Raw genomic sequence first — 5,179 nt, forward strand, 5'->3', positions numbered from 1 at the left:
TTGGTTGGGCAGCAAGAGATCCATCTGGATTTCTTTCATCTTACAAATTCAGCCGGATGTACCTTTCGCTGACTGTTCGATTTCTCCACTTTGGATTACATGATCATTTACTAACTTTAAATGGTTGAACTGTTGATTTGATCTAGTTCTTGAGTTTTTTTAAGTAGCAGTGCTGTTTGTCTTCTGCAAAAAATTTCTTTTACTTGCCACAGGGCAGTTGGCAATGATGATGTTCTGCTAGATATTGTATTTTGTGGAATATATTGTCTGGACCAGGAATAAACTTGGACATTCAAAATATCTTCTAGTGCCAGAGGGAAGCTTAATTTCAGAAATCATTTGTTGTCATGGTACATTTTTTTCTCATTTACTTATGTTGTGACATTTTCCGCTTAGATTGGCATTTAGTTATTGTCCTTATATTTATATTGTGTTATTAATTATTTTCATGATTGTCAGACATGAAATTGTCAGAACTGTGAGAGATCTTGGCACCAATGTTAAGCACTTTAAAGTTGGCGACCATGTTAACTTTATTCGCCAAGCGAATGATCTTCGCTTCATGGGAACAACAAAAACCACCATTTCGCTCTTGGAGTTGGAACGTATGTTAATTCATGAATATTGTAATGATGGATTAGAGGTTCATTGCTCGAGAGGAACAAAGCAGACACAAGAAATGCTGGATTTCTTCAAGCCTCTAAGAGTACATAAAATCATAAAGGTCGGGATAGGGCCTCGCTATACCAATCAATATATATCCAAAGCATACTGACCAAATAGGTAACTCCGGAGCAAGTGGAGTGCACCAACACCTCCGCTGAGCTGATAGCCTACTCGGAGGAATGTCAACCTATCAATTGGGATCTGTGGGCATGAAACGCAGCGTTCCCAGGTAAAAGGGACGTCAGTACAAATAAAGTACCGAGTATGTAAGGCAGGAAAGCATAAACAAGAATAGTAATATAAAGAGAGATAAAGGATATACAACCTGTAACATCTGAGTGCCTCTGGGGGATACTGACATGAAATGCATAATACATATATATACATAAACTTGTAAAAACATAAGCCTCTCTGGGCATCATCATCATCATATCGTACCCGGCCTTAAAGAGGACTTAGTAAAAATGTACCCGACCATTATAAGGCTCAGTAGAATCGTACCCGGCCACGTGGAGCTCGGTAAACCCAACTGATCAGTGGTTGCATAATAAGTGTCGTACCCGGCCTACTATAGCGCGGCTCGGTAGAGTAAAATAGATGCTATATATAATACATGCTAGACTCATGGAATCACGTTCTAAACCTTTTGGAGTGACATAAGGTCGTTGCACCTTCAATTAACATATGGACATCATACCATCAATATGAGCTTCTATAGGATTCAAGGATCATACATACTTGCTTAAAATAACTTTATAAGGAAAGAACAACATGGGCAACCTTAGTTTATAGGAGTAGATCCGTTAGAAAATAGCGTATTCATTCACTTTAGATCATGCCAAAAGAAAGAGGGAAGTGCCTTAACATACCTTAACCATGGTAAGTCCTTAATACCTCCCAAGCTACTCTTCAAACAACTTAACTCAATCTACCATTGCATAAGGAGATTCAAAATCAGTGTTGAATAAAGGCCAAGTCTGCAACTTAAACTTGTAGCTCGTTTATATAAATTCGGGAAGCATCTCCCCTGTAACAAGAGTCTCCTCCAATATCATATACCAACAACAATTACCAGAAAAATCCAGCAATACATTATTATCAATAACAAGACACCATAAAACAACAACAAGTCATAACTATTTTAGGACGAGCGACAAGCTCCAATTGGAATTCGTATACCCCATATCATCCCTTATAAACTTTTTACTTTAACTTAATAGTATCATTAACATGATAATGAAGTCATTCATCAATAATTCCAGCCTTATACCATATATCCATAACAAATAAAATGATGCACAACTCCAATTATTCTTAATTAGCAACTTTATTCACTAGTTCATGTCTAGTTCATCCATTTAACTTAACCAATGCCAAGATAACCTTAAGAACCTGTAGGAACACAATATAATTACCTCATACAGTAGATGCAAGTCGAAATCCATATTATATTTAGCTTACAACAGACCAATACACCCCAATCAATTCATATCCAAAACGACGACTATAGTAGTGTCAAACATAATGACTAATCCATGATTTTGCCATTATGTGGTATTTATCCACACCATTTATCCTCCAAAAACTCTATTTAACAGCAACAAAATAGACATCCCAAAAGCTACACGAAACATCCCAAAAACAGTCCATTACAAGTCAAATAACTCAAACTTACAGCTTCCGATCACCATCCCGTGAGTTCTAACTATTATGAAATTAATTAATCAACCTTCCTTGATATTTAATATCTTAAAACCAGAAATTAGGCATTATTATTAACTTCAAAATACCTTCTAAACTCAAACTATAAAGAAAAAAAAGTAATATAGCGATACTTACGTCGTGGGGATCGTTCTAGTGTTATTGCTTTGTGATTTCGTGCCTCGGACGATAATCTTGTTGGATAACCTTGTGGACAGCTTAAGGGTGAGGTTAGGGGTTTTATTTGGTCGAGCTCTCTGGAATTATGAAGAAAGAGACGACATAGGAAGATAAATATCCATTTTGGTTGAAAAGTCAAAAGGTGCTACTTGGCACCATCTCATTGGCCCTTTTTCAAATACTTATATCTTTTTATCCGGATGTCGTATGAACGAATAGTTAAGAGCGTTGGAAACTAAATTCCAAGACCTTCAATTTGGTATATAATATGTCCCAAAAAGGCCTCATATGGCACACGAATTTATTACTCAAAAAATTCAGTTACAAGGCAAATCCTTAGTCGATTTTTCCGCAACATAGATCCGATTTTTCTCAAACTTTATACTTCATATATAGTCATATCATGGATTTAAACTCATTTAATCATGGTTAACAAGTCTCATATTAATCTTAACTTACTTAACACTTCGGCAAACCTTTCTTATTCTTGTAGAAGGATTTCATCCTTTTTGAGTTTACATTAGATAATCCTATAATGATAGTAACGTCTGAAGTACGGGGTGTAACAACATGTACCCTTATAAACATTTATCCTTGAATATTAACTCTCAAAGGCATGCAAAAAAATATGGGATGTAACATCACTTTATATACTTTTAAAAAGGATCTCATTTATGAGCTTACATCAACGGACTTACGACGTACTTTCACGTACAAAAACATGGGTTGTAACAACTAAGACATCAACTACCTCACCTGAAAAAGGGAAAAAATAAAGAAGGATGGAAGGACAAAAAAAATTACGTTTTTATATTTTTCTATTAAGTTTCTAAAATGTAATCTCCACTCATCGTTTGATAGGATCTTATATGAAATGATGAAATGGATTGGATGATAATTTTTTTAATAGTTTCAATAAGTCACATTAATTAAAAAAATAATTTGGGGACCCAATTATGACTTTAACAAAATATTTATGGACCTCCAAAATTATAAAATTAAACGTAAACTTGATGAGTGATACTGGCTCGATTGTAGGTTATTTTTTACCTTTATTTGATGCATTAGAGGATCGACTTACATTGGTAATTCGAATGCACTATTGTGTTAAAAAATTTAGAGACTACTTTCCATAGTAAATGGACTTACATGTTCCAAAAATGGTAAGTGATGACTTTCTAAAACAAATGGAGTAATAACCTTCAGAAGATGGTAAGTGACATGCAGTTAATAAAACTGCACCAACTGATGTAAAATCTCGTTAGCGTATATAAACAAAATCCCATGTATAGTAATCTTGATAAGTATTATAATGTGTATACTCCAGTTTAAGGGAAGCATTGATAATATTGATGTCATGCCCCGAATTGGGCTTGGACGTAACACGGCACCCGGTGCCTGACTACATGTGACCGAGCTAACTAATTGGCTGGCTGAATTAATATGTGATATCATAACATACTGAATGCGGAAGATAAACTAACACATGCAGATATGTTGAAAGTCTGAATAATATAAATCAAATGCGGAAACACTAATATAAGTCTGAAATATATTTGTAGCCAATATTACTGTCACGACCTAAACTCAACATGTCGTGATAGCGCCTATCATAGAACTAGGCAACTGACAATCACAAATAACTACGCATTTTTAAATTGAAAACATGATGAAATAAATTTAATAGTGAAAAATCTCATAAATAACCGATAAAAAATACTGCGACTCAATACAAAATCCCCCAAAATCTGGGTGTCACTTAGTACATGAGCTACTAAATATCAACATAGTCAAAAATTTAATACAACTATCTGAAAAGATAGAACAATGCTAAATAAACTAAAAAAGAAGGAGAGTCGTGGTCTGCGAACGCTAAAGCAGCTACCTCAAAAGTCTCAAGCAGGAAATGCTTCAAGTCTAGCAACTACCATATCCAGAAGTACCTGGATCTGCACACGAAGTGCAGAGTGTAGTATGAGTATAACCGACCCAATGTACTCAATAAGTAACAGGACTAACGTTAGGCTGAAAGCAGTGACGAGCTCAGACAGGTACAGTCCAAACCAGATAATAACACTATAGATATGACCGAAAAATGATGGTAATAACTTAGAGAAATCTCATAATCAGTAGTACATAGTTCGACAGTTCAGGCTCAATACTAGTAAATATGCCAAGTATAACTAACATGAGGAATATTACATCTCTATATCTATATGTCAAATATACATGTCACAGGTAATGCAACACAGTGATAAACTCATATACTCGTGCTCTCAGAGTATTCAACCTCACTAAGTACGCTTAATCACTTAGCTTGCCAAACACTCAGCACTCTCAATCACTCAGAACTTGCACTCGGCACCTAGCACTCAACACTCAATGGTACCTGCGCTCATTGCAGGTATATCAGACTCCGGAAGGGTGAATCCTTCCCAAGCGCTAATATAAGCCAACATGGCATGTTGTGGAGTGCAGTCCAATCCCATCATAAATCAATAAATCCTGTTGCGGTGTGCAGCCCGATTCCATAAATATCACTCACAATCATGCTCTCGGCCTCACTTAGTCATCAATCTCTCCAATCTCTCGAGCTTACAAATCTCATGACAATCAGCCCTAACAATGATAA

At 35.7% G+C, this 5,179-nt stretch overlaps 1 long non-coding RNA gene across 1 annotated transcript; it reads right to left on the reverse strand.

Moving 5' to 3' along the window:
• Positions 1–666: 666 nt before the first annotated feature.
• Positions 667–2,619, reverse strand: LOC142174701 (uncharacterized). Its single transcript, XR_012703733.1, has 3 exons — positions 2,506–2,619; positions 1,536–1,693; positions 667–867 (listed from the first exon to the last, which is right to left on the reverse strand). It is a non-coding gene; the product is annotated as an uncharacterized LOC142174701 (long non-coding RNA).
• Positions 2,620–5,179: the final 2,560 nt, after the last annotated feature.

Source organism: Nicotiana tabacum, chromosome 20, assembly GCF_000715075.1.
Source record: "Nicotiana tabacum cultivar K326 chromosome 20, ASM71507v2, whole genome shotgun sequence".
Classification (NCBI taxonomy): domain Eukaryota; kingdom Viridiplantae; phylum Streptophyta; class Magnoliopsida; order Solanales; family Solanaceae; genus Nicotiana; species Nicotiana tabacum.